The 12,926-nt window shown below is 39.5% G+C and overlaps 1 long non-coding RNA gene across 1 annotated transcript in view; it reads right to left on the bottom strand.

Annotated features, from left to right (window-relative positions):
- The window catches only part of LOC110259455, a 98,381-nt gene that overhangs the window by 39,222 nt on the left and 46,233 nt on the right, over window positions 1–12,926 (bottom strand). The gene's annotated exons all lie outside the window — the stretch shown is intronic.

Raw genomic sequence — 12,926 nt, 5'->3', positions numbered from 1 at the left:
AGGGATAGATAAAGTGTGGTATATCCATACAGTGAAATACAATTCAGTCATAAAAAAGATCAAATACATGCTTCAAAGTGGATGAAATTTAAAAACATTATGCTATGTGGGAGAAGTCAGACACAAAAGGTCACAAACATGGTTCCATTTATATGAAACACCCAGAATGGGTGAACACAGTTACAGAAAGCAGATTAAGCGGTACCTAGGGATTTGGAGCGCTGGAAGGGGGATGGGGAGTGACTGCTTAGTAGTTATGAGCTTTCCCTTGGTGGGTGATAAAAATGCTTTGGGATTAGGTAAAGGTGATGGTGGTTGCACAACAGTGTGAATTTACCAAATGCTACTGAATGGTCCACTTTGAAAGGGTAGATTTTATGTTATGTGAATTTCTCCTTAATTTAAAAAATACCTTTAAGTCTGTGGAGTTGATGTTTTCTCTTACCTTCATAAAAAATAAAGTCTTTTGTATTACTAACAGCTTGTTCTAATGATATTTGGGGAGCCAGCATTCGATAGCTGTAATTTAAACCAGAGACCATAATCCTGTTTGGGTTTTGAAAATAGATCACACCCCCCTTGTTTGCGACCCGTGATGACTTCAAAAGCTGAGTTTCAATTTCTCCTTAGCTTTCTTACCCCATGAGTAAACGGTCCCCTTTTGGCCACCATGTTTATATCCTCCTAAGTCTTATCTTTCTATGCTTCAGTAATCTTTAAGACATTATTGATTTTGAGGCACTCCTATTTGCAAATTCTAACCCCTGTTTGGTTAGCTCTGAATTCCTACACACAGTCTGTTTTTCATTATGATGACTTAATCCTTAAAAAAAATGGTAGCATTTATACATATCCAACTTTGGGTTGTCTTTGCTTATTTATAATCTTTTAAAAATTATTATTTTTTAAAGGTTTTTTTTTGTTGGTTTGTTTTTCACTTTTGTTTACACCACAGCTCATGGCAATGCTGGATCCTTAACCTAATGAGCAAGGCCAGGGATCAAACCTGCAGCCTCATGGATACTAGTTAGGTTCATTAACCACTGAGCCATGATGGGAACTCCTTAAAGTTAAGTTCTAATGTGGAAACCATGGAGACTCTCTAAAGACATCTTGAACAAGGAGATCTATGGTGAGGACCCTGCATTCGCTGCTACTGGAACAGGTGTGGAAGGGCAGCAGCTGGGCCTCAGCTAGCCTCCAACTGTCTCCCTCAACACAAAGAGGAGAGGTATAATCCTACAGGAGATATTCCCCATTCCTGTCTCATTTGTCCAGGCCTTTTGTTTCTACTCGGAGATGCTTATCCTAACTGACTGTTAGTCCAAGTTTTTCTTTATGGCTTTTCAACTTAAAGCGTAACACGGCCAGAATGAGCTCTCAGAACAAGTGTAGTGGGAGGATGCATATGCCTCAAGCTTTGCATTTTCCATTCTGGCCCACACTGCAAAATGTACTCGGATCTAAACACGTCTAAGTCATGGATTATTTGTATAAGTATGTGCCTGCTTTATTCAAACAACTGTTTCATCCTAAAGTCCAATTCAGTAGATTTATCTTCAACAATTACTGGGCTTTGATCGCCCTAGAATAGGCGGTGCCGTGTGGTATGTAGCTGTCCTTTTCCAGGGCACTTCCCTTATCAGGATACATGTCTGTTGATTTGTGGGAAGCTGGCTGTTTTTCGTTCCTGACAAACTCCAGTGATTAAAATGTAGTGGCTTGCTCTTGTTCCCCTGATAAAGGTGACAGCTGCAGACTTTCCAGTAGTGGTGGATATCGTCCATGCAGATTGCTTTTTAATGAAAGCAATATATTATCTTACCTAGAGACCCTGAAGCCTTACCTTGTTAATGTATTCTAGCCTGGCACCACATTTATCTATAAATTAGTTGTATTAAACACACTCCTTACTATTTATCCAGCCTTTAAAGAGTTTTTCTAGGGAGAGGATTTAGCCCTCTTTCTTCACCTTAAGTATCGTTAAACCCAGTGACAACCCCACCAATATTTTTAAGTATAGTTTTGTAAACAAAAACAAAAAACCTCCCCAGGCTGGAAAGGTATTATAACTCTACTTACTAACTTGATAATCTTTCACCACATTTAGCCATTTAAATAAGAGACAAAAGATAGAATCGATTAGAGCTCCAGCCTTTCAGTTGAGTCTCCTGAAAATGTGCAGTAATTCTGAAAGCAAAGTCCATGAAGAAGCATGATTAAATAAATTGAGGAGAAGAAATCAACTCTAAAATTTCTCAAAGGTAAAGGTTTAAGATTTGAGGTTCTAGAAAACCTCTTATTCATATGAATATAAACAAAAAGGCTGTCATAGTTTAAACTCAAATAATCCCTCAACTCTTTTATTATAGTAATCTTTTAACATAATAACTCCTGTGTTAGAATAATCATGCAACTCTTTTGTTATCCCCGTATGTCACATAAGGGTGCAGGTAACAGTACCATGTCTCCTGTAAGAATGGCATCTATTGTCTTCTTGTAGGAAGATGCCACAATGAGGTGCAAACTTCATGCTGTCGATCTGGAAATAGTTACAATACCAAGGCCTTGTAATGACCCATGAACCAAAATTGGAAACAAACAACTATTTTGCTGAATGTGTCCTCTCTGACCTAAACCCAATATTAAACTTTTTACAGAACAATAAATCAAATCCATTAAAAACAAAAAACCCAGTGAACCAGTCTGAACTAAATCCAAACCTACATATTTTCTAAAACAACTGAACTGTAACAAAACTCAAACATCAAAATATTCTCCAACCTGAATCGATATTTCATTTGGTTCAAGTCTCTGAACCATATTTTCTATTTCAAGACAGGATTATTGTTGCTAACCATCCCTTTTAAGGAGGAAATACAGATGGGAAATTCATGCCATAGTTAGGACTGAGTGTAGATAAGAAAAAGATGCTATAAAATGTGTGAAAAAATATCCATTTTATAAATAATTTAAGTAAACGTGCCATCATTCAAAAGAAAGCCAGAAAAACACTGCCAGAGAGAAGAAAATACAATAATCAAATTTGCAAACACTCGAGAAAATATAGGGGAAACAAAGCAGATCCCACTTAAGAAGCGTTAAATTCCATGTTGCGTGAAGAGATTTAATTGTATGGCAGAGGGAGCAAGCAAGCAAAGATACATTAAGCACTGCTAACATCTATTTATATTTTGGATTTCAGGGAATTATATTTACTCTCATTAGAATTTTCCTTATTGGTTATTTTTGTTGATTATGAATGGTAGAGAAATAAGTAGTAAATAGAGAAAAATCGGAAAGTAACTTTTGATCTCTGTGGATAAGAAACTACAAAATTCAAAAGTATATTTGAACTTTTAAGTTACTGTAGACAGAATAAATATTTGGATGATTTTCAGAGACGTTTATTCTGATTTTCAGAGAAGTTCAGTGATTCTCTAGCACCCAAAGTTTTCTAAGTTGGTTTTTATGGTGTAGGAAACATGAATGTGTCTCTAAAATAACCAAAACATATTTACACATTATATTTAACTATGCTCTGGCATACACACACACACACGTGTGTGTGTATACATACATATATATGTATAGATACATGAGTATGCAAATGCACATTCGTCTGAAGAAGTCTAGGTTTTTTAAAAAAATTATTGAAGTAGAGTTGATTTACATGGTTGTGTTAATTTCTCCTGTCTGGCAGTGATTCAGCTATATATATATATATATGTATTTTTTTTTAAGAAGTCTAGCTTTTTATGAATGGCATATCATTAGGGAAATGATCACAGGGCAGAGAATCTACAGATTCATGATTTTTTCTAATGAGTTCAAGTAAACCAATGTTCCTGATAGGAATACTAACATATTCAATCTTTGTATCTCTTAGGGCTATGGTAAAGAGTTAGAAGGTTGACACGTGCTCTCTCTCTCTATATATATAGGGGTCAAATTGGAGCTGCATCCACCAGCCTACGCCACAGCCAAATCAACATGGGATCCGAGCCATATCTGCAACCTACACCATAGCTCAGGGCAACACCCGATCCCTGACCCACTGAGCGAGGCCAGAGATTGAACCCACACCCTCATGGATACTAGTCTGATTTGTTTCCACTCTGCCACAACAGAAACTCCTCAAAATACTTATTAAGAAAAGTAGAATATTCCCTCCTCCTGGAAATTTTTCTTAAAGAGATAATCATGAATGTGAAAAGATTTACTCATAAGAATTATCTACAATTACTACATCACAAGAACTATTAATTAATTACCAAACTCCTTTTCTCATCTTCCAGGGCACTCAGCTAATACATATGTCCCAGCTTCTTTTGGAGTTAAAGGTGGATGCTTGATTAAGTTCTATCTAATGGGATGTAAGCAGAAATGTGTGATGTGTGTCACTTCCAGTCTCACTGGTAATTGTTTATGCTCTTTTCCTTTCCATGGTGACCTTGGAAGACACATGTTAAAGATGACGGATCCATATCCAAAATATGACCCAAATGAACTTATCTATCAAACAGAAACAGACACACAGACATAGAGAGCAGCTTTGCGATTGCCAAGGGAGAGGAGGGGAGTGGGGAAGGGATAGAGTGGGAGGGTGGGACTAGCACATGCAAACTATTATATATACAGTGGATAAACAACAGGGTCCTACTATATAGCACAGGGAATTATATTCAATATCTTGTGAAAAACCAAGAATGTAAAAAAGAATGTATGTACATATAACATATATAAATGAATCACTTTGCTATAAGCAGAAATTAACACAACATTGTAAATCAATTATATTCCAAAAAAATAAAAATAAAAAGGTCCATAATATGAAAGGGTATGTCATCCCTGACTCACCATTTGAAGGAACGCTACCTAGTGAGCAGAAAAACTGGTTTGCGCTGTACATGAGCAATAAACAAGTATTAGATTTTGAAATCTGTTGAGACCTAAGGGATTCATCTGTTGTATTATTACCTTAATATGAAAATTTATAATAACAGCAAATAATCTGGGAGGCATCACATCAAGACTTGACCAAGCAAATGACTGTGGAATGGCTGGATTTTTAACACTCCCCAAAATTATACTCTATGGCTGCCTAACTGCCCCAGAAAATATAAAGAATCATCTATTATCAGGTGACTAATATCAATCTAAGGATAGAAGAGCATAACCAGTTTTCTTTTATATTCACTAACTTTTGCTTTACTGATTATGTAGATGCTTCCCCTTTTCATTAACTATATTATATAACCAACTTTTAATAATTTACCTTTATTTACATGACAGGAGCTGTCTTATCTGACTTGTACATAACCAGCTTAACCAGAAAAACCTTGATCTTTCCACTGAAGAACCAATGTTCTGATTGATATCCGTTGCACTTTGAATGTGTGTCATTAACATATCATGTTCCAATATCTTTGTGTAGTTCCAGAACTACCAGTTGAACTGTAATCTTACTGAGGGTTGTTGAGTTTGATTTTTACTCTACTTAGAAGCTATAGATTAGCCTGTTACTATTTCATGGATGCTGGCAGAGGACCCAAGACTCTTGGGTCAGAGACAAAGCACTCTATCACTCATTGCATGGCAAGCAATGGGAACTTCACCATGTTTGTTTTAGTTCTCCTTGTTTCTAAGTCTCAGGAGTGCAGTGTGAAAGGCCCAGATGGATGCTACACATGCAGCTGGTTTGTTTTGCAGCTGAGAAACACTGGAGCTGGGGAATCTACCTCTTTTATAGGAAGTGGTAACCGAGCCTACTCTTTTGCCAGGGAGAGATGTTATCTCCCATAAACACACAACCCTGAGCAGGGATCTGAATGAAAGAGTAGTCAAAGTCTTGTCTCGGTACACAAAGTTGTCTTGAAAAATTGCCCTCAAATATACTATAGACAAGATAATTATGAAACATTGACAAGTATTTCCTAAAAAGGTAGATAGGTCTGACACTGGACTGTATCACAAATTCTTAAAGCTCTCACTGCATTTGAAAGAAACTGGAAATAGAAGTCACAGATCATGCATGCAGGTCTGCAAAATAAAGTCAACAAAGAATTGCAATTAGTACTTACACACTCAAAGGAAGGCTATTAAATGACAAAACTGGCCAAAGAATGTGCATTTCTAGGTCTTAAGTTAAATACATATGGAAAAGATGTATAAGTGTTTCTGACTCAGGGCTTTAACCCACTTTTTCATGTAACTAGTTCTAAGTAGTCTACTTTTTTCTTTCTTTTTCAAGAGCTGTTTATCATCATATGGTACCTAATAATAGCCTTCCAGTGGTCTAGAACTGGGATCTCCTTCTGTTTTCCAAAGAGTGTGTCTCATCCAAGAGGATAAGAGCAATGGGAAGTCCAGAGGCACACTGCCCAATTTTCTCAGGGATTTCCCTTCAGAAATGATTTTCCTCTCTCAGGAAAAAAAAAAAAAAATCAACACCTTTCAGGTTGCTACAGGTATGACAAACCTAGCTACCACAAGAGCTAGTTTCCAGTTTACGAATCACTCACGAGAAAACATTTGCGGACAATGTGACATTTTCTAGATAGAAAGGCCACCACAAATTAAGAAGGAAGCTATGGTAAATAATCCAATTATCTATGAGATGTTTTTCCAGAGTCTTTCATGAAGTACCAGTTGCCTTTGACTAAGCTGCTGCTACTTCTTCAGATGGTGGATACTGAGGTTCACACCGATCTTGCATGTGGCTCGAAGCCTGGAATTGAGAAAAGGTGACGTGGAAAGCCTTGTGCGAAAAGTGCCAGGCCATGGCCGTCAGTATTATTGCATTTTATGAGCATCTTAACTATGGTGAAGGTACTTTTATTTCATAAGCCCAGAGGACTCCTAACAGGGCAGTGGGCCCATAAACACAGTGGCACATTCACACTCATCAAGTTCAAAGCTTTTTAAACTTATCTAGTGTACTGCAGAGAAGTGACTTGGAAATAGCTTACTCTCAATTCTTATTGAAAACAAATCATGTTGAGAAGGCCACAACCCAGGCTCAGTTTGGAAAATTAGTGTTTCAACCTGAATTTATATTATATTAAGAAATAGAAGGGTTTTATGAGAAAGAAAAAAAAAAAATGGCCATGACTTTTTCCTTCAACCAGAGAGTTCCACAGAATATATATATGCAACCAAACCTGTGAAAGCTCTGACTAGCCCAATTACTCTGCACCCAGAATACCAGTTCCTGCTTTGTAAACTGTTAAACTACTGGGGCCCCCCTTTCTTCACCTCCTTTTTTTAAAGGCTCAGTTCCTGTTGCATCCTGATAATTTGATTAACAAAAATCACCTCCTAATACAGAAAAAAAAAAAAAAAGTGGAACTTCAGATTTAGATTACTAGGGAAAAGAAAGAGATTATCAAAGATCTAAATAATGCAACCAATAGCAAAACATCCTAGTAAATCATACCAACCCAGCTAAATTAGATAGCACTGTCCATATACAATTACTCTGTTGGGCTCCCATGACAGCCTTTAAATGTGACATGTTATTTGACATGCTTGCAATTAGGGCTTAGAAAAAAAAATCAATTTTTTTCTATTCCGCTTAAAATAAAAAATGTACTGTTTTCCAATGAAATGCACCTTTTAAAAAAATTTGAGACAGACAAAAAAGTAATACCAGAACAAACATATCACAGCTGCATTATGAAGATAAACATTTAAAGTCCAATTTTATTAGATTTTATGAAAGGGCAGCACCGAGAAGTAATTACCGGTGTGTTGTATTTACTTTCACATCATTATCCTTACTCTGCCCTGGACAGTGAACAGGCAGTGAGGTTGACAGTCACTGGCAGTGCTGGGTGAGCTTCTAAGAGGCTCTGGGACAACTGTATGTCCCTCTACCTTCTGTTACCTTCAGTGTTGGTCCCCAGCTGCTCTGAACAATCCCTATACATCAGATATGGATAAATATTCAAGGATAAGATTCCAAATAAAATGTTTCCAACATTGTCATTCTTCCCTTTTCATAGTCCCTTGTTGTTTCTAGCATCTTCTGATTTGAAAATCTATAATACATATCTGACATTTCTTGTTTTCTTTCTTTCTTTCTTTTTTTTTTGCTCCCTAGGGCCATACTGGAGGCATATGGAGGTTCCCAGATTAGGGTTCGAACTGGAGCAACCACTGCTGGCCTACACCACAGCCACAGCAATGCAGGATCGGAGCCACATCTGTGACCTACACCTTAGCTCATGGCAACGTCGGATCCTTAACCCACTGAGCAAGACCAGGGATTGAACCCACATCTTCATGGATACTAGTCGGGTTCGTTACCGCTGAGCCACAAAGGGAACTCCACATCCGACATTACTTCTCTTTCAGCAAGATGTTTTAACCTTTACTACAGTTTGCCCATCATTGCATATCAGATACATACGTAATAGGAATAATAACAATAATAGCAACGAGAGTAACAATGAATAACATTGCCTGCATAGTTTCTATGCACTGGGCACTGTTTTAAGCGTTTTGGTTTTTTTTTTGTTTTGTTTTTTGTCTTTTTTAGCTATTTCTTGGGCCGCTCCCACGGCATATGGAGGTTCCCAGGCTAGGGATCCAATCGGAGCTGTAGCCCTCGGCCTACGCCAGAGCCACAGCAACGCGGGATCCAAGCTGCGTCTGCAACCTACACCACAGCCACGGCAATGCCGGATCCTTAACCCACTGAGCAAGGGCAGGGACCGAACCCGCAACCTCATGGTTCCTAGTCGGATTTGTTAACCACTGCGCCACGACGGGAACTCCTGTTTTAAGAGGTTTCTATGAATTGTTTCAGCTGATCTTCACAGTGACCCTACAGGTGTTATTATCACCAATACATACATCTGCCATCATCAATAGAGTAAGAGAGCCCAGCTGTAAGTCTGAAGGATATCATTGTAATTCTTGCATTAATACCAAAAATCCATACAAATAGGGGGCTTATACTTAAATAAACTGATGAATTTTGGTGAAATCAAGTATTGCTGTAGGCAGAATAATGCCCTCCAAAGATACACACATTCCAATTGTCCAAACCTATGAACAGTTATCTTACATGGCAAAAGGGACATCACAGATGTGATCTAAGTTCAGGGTCTTGACATAGGAAGATTACTGTGGACCATCTGTACAGGTTCCCCCAAACCACAAGGGAAGGGTGGCAGGACAGTCAGAATAGGAAGGAAACAGGAAGGTAGATGCTGCTGGCTTTGAAGATGAAGGAGGGGCTGCAAGCTAAGGATTGTAGGTAACCTCCAGATGCTGGAAAAGACAAAAGAACACACTCTCCTCAATAGTCTCCACAGGAAACAAAGCCCCTCTGACACTTTGATTTTAGCCTGATGAAACCCATTGTGGAATTGTGACCTCCAGAAGTGTAAAACAATAGACATGGTACTTTAGGATACGAAATTTGTAGTAATTTGTTACAGCAGCGAAGCAAAAGTCATACAAGCATAAATGCCGATTTAATGTGTTAAATGTTATTCTGTGGTGTGAAAAAAATACAGAGCCTGTGAGGAGGGTCAGGGAGCGCTCTGTGGGAGCTAGTCAGCTGTGAAGTTGGAGGCAGAACCATCCACACAAGACCTCACTTCTGACACAACTGGAAGTTCAGGGAGTTCCCCACACCACCCTTGGTTTTGATGATTCTCTAGGAGGACAAACAGAACTACTGAGATCTACTGTACTCAATACTTTATTACAGGGAAAAGGCACAGATTAAAATCAGCCAAGAGATATATGGAGGGGGTAGACATGATCAGTTAAGCCAGATTAAAAACGAAAAAATAAAAAAATAAAAAATAATAAAATAAAATCAGCCAAGGGAAGAAGATAATAGGCAGAGCTTGGAGAAGTGCCAGATGTGACATTCCATTGTTCTCTCCTTGTTGAACTGAGGACACCTTAATTTCTTGGCACTGATATGTGACTATATATATATATATATATATATATATATATATATATATATTTGTCTTTTCGTCTTTTCTAGGGCATGCCCATGGCACATGGAGGTTCCCAGGCTAGGGGTTGAATTGGAGCTGTAGCCGTCAGCCTACACAAGAGCCACAGCAACGCCAGATCCGAGCCATGTCTATGACCTACACCACAGCTCATGGCAACACTGGATCCTTAACCCACTTAGGAAGGCCAGGGACTGAACCGGCAACCTCATGGTTCCTAGTCAGATTCGTTAACCACTACACCATGATGGGAACTACCCATTCTTAACACTATCTAGTGTGATTACTCCGCACCCTAAATCACAATCTTAGACTATGATCTAAGATTCTCCCACCAGGCATGACACTTACAAGGGCCCAGAGATTTCCTCTCAGAAGCTGAGGTTTTCAGACACACTTTGCTCGTTCCCTTTCTTTCTTTCTTTCTTTCTTTCTTCCTTCCTTCCTTCCTTCCTTCCTTTTCTTCCTTTTCTTCCTTTCCTTCCAGGGCCCAACCCACGGCAAATACAAGTTCCCAGGCTAGGGGTTGAATGGGAGCTACAGCTGCTGGCCTACGCCACAGACACAGCAAAGCAGAATCTGAGCCACACCTGCAACCTACACCACAGCTCACAGCAAGACCAGATCCTTGAGTGAGGCCAGGGATTGAACCAACATCCTCATGGAAAATAGTCGGGTTTGTTACTGCTGAGCTACCATGGGAACTTTGCAGATTAACCTTGGACAAAACTAAATTTTTTACTACACACACATTAAGCTGCATTTAAAAAGTGAGTAGGATTGTTCCCATTGGAGAAAATAAAATGGGAGAAGACATAAGAAAGCAGCATGAATAAAGGCAAAAATGTTTGTGGTATTTCTAAAAAAAATAATAATACAAAAAACTAGTAATCGTCTGCAATTTGAATACAGGGTACTGGGCACTGGGAGATGGGTGTCCTGAAGAAAACGCTGATTGCAAAAGTCCTAACGCCAGATAAAGGAGTTTTGTATCAAGAGAAAGGGGTATTTGGAAGGCTTTTTGGAAGGGAGTGACCTTAACAAAGAATCCTTTTGTAATGTGAATAGTCATCTCCCACTTTGTGTTTTATGAGTTCATGTCTTAGTCATTGGAGTTATTTTTTAAGAAGGGAAAGTGGTACTTATAATGAAGGGGGAAATTCTCTTTTTCTGCTGTAATGCTGACAACAGTTAGTCTGCATAGACTAGACCAGGCCAAGTTCTGGGTGAAAAGCAGAGACTCTGGCAGAAATGCTTCCCCTGACTTCTCATCATCATCTAGAAAATGTAGTATAACTGGGAGAAATCCCAGGAATGCTGGGACAGAACTGAAATGCAAGTGGACTTCTTGCCAACAGCCCCATCTACACATGGCTCAACTGCAAGGAATCTTATCCTACACTTAATTACTTAATCTTTATTTTATTCCCCACAGAGGTCTCATGCCACAATGCAGTGATGGTCAAGACCCAGAGGCAGTCAGAAACTCACTGCCTTAGTCAGCTGAAGCTGCTGCAACAAAATACCACAGACAGGGAGGTTTGAATAACAAATAGTTTTTGCTCACAGTTCTGGAACCTGAGACGTTCATGATCAAGGTGTGGGCAGATTCAGTTCTTGGCGGAGACCCCTTTCCTGGCTTGCAGAGAGCTACCTTCTCACCCTATCCTCATACAGTTGAGAGAAAGTGCTCTGGTCTCTTTTCCTTTTCTTCTTCTTCTTTTTTTTTTTTTTTTTGGTCTTTTCTTAGGGCCACACCCATGGGATATGGAAGTTCCCAGGCTAGGGGTCAAATTGGAGCTGTAGCTGCCAGCTTATGCCACAGTCACAGCAATGCCAGATCTGAGCTATATCTGTGACCTATACCACAGCTCTTGGCAATCCTGGATCCTTAACCCATTCAGTGAGGCTGGGAATCAAACCCACATCCTCATGGATACTAGTTGGGTTCATTAATGCTGAGCCATGATGGGAACTCCTCTCTTCCTCTTCTTATAAGAGCACTAATCCCATCATGGGGCCTCATCCAAAACCCATTCAAAACTAATTACCTCCCAAGGGCCCACTTCCTACTATCACCACTACAGGGGTTTAGGGCTTCAACATATGAGTTGAAGGGACACCATCAGTCCATAACACACACCATTTTTCTCCATTCAGTTTAGAAGTGTCTATGGGGGCTTCCCACACAAAGCAACATTGAGTCTGCCATTTCTTTTCACAAAAAGCTTGTTTCTACACAAAAGCTAAACTTCCAGGTGTCTTTCAGGTATGTTATGTGCTTCCTGTAGAAAGGACTGCAAGATTTCAGTGCCTAAGAATATGGCTTTCATACTGGGTTCATCTTTTGTATGACTTTATGCATCTCTTCTTTTTTTTTTTTTTTTTGTCTTTTGTCTTTTTGTTGTTGTTGTTGTTGCTATTTCTTGGGCCGCTCCCGCAGCATATGGAGGTTCCCAGGCTAGGGGTCCAATCGGAGCTGTAGCCACCGGCCTACGCCAGAGCCACAGCAACGCGGGATCTGAGCCGCGTCTGCAACCTACACCACAGCTCACGGCAACGCCGGATCGTTAACCCACTGAGCAAGGGCAGGGATCAAACCCTCAACCTCATTGTTCCTAGTCGGATTCGTTAACCACTGTGCCACGACGGGAACTCCTATGCATCTCTTCTATTGAATCTTACCCGTAAAATGAGAAGAGCAGTAACTTTTTTTGTGAGGAGGCTTCACCATTTTGTGGGGACCAAGGAATATTGAGATAGTCATAAACAAATGCCACACAAACATCGTTTTCATTTTCTGGGAGGTTTGTGGGCCTGTTGGAACTGTTCAAGGACCCCTCAGTTAGAAAGCACTGCTCCATGAAGACCCTCTGGGGAAACAAAGAATTCTGAGACTTGGGATCCGTAGTCTCAAGAATCTTACATCTTCTACTTGATGAG

The sequence above is a fragment of the Sus scrofa genome, chromosome 2, assembly GCF_000003025.6.
Source record: "Sus scrofa isolate TJ Tabasco breed Duroc chromosome 2, Sscrofa11.1, whole genome shotgun sequence".
Lineage (NCBI taxonomy): Eukaryota > Metazoa > Chordata > Mammalia > Artiodactyla > Suidae > Sus > Sus scrofa.
This window is presented reverse-complemented; position numbering and strand designations above follow the sequence as displayed.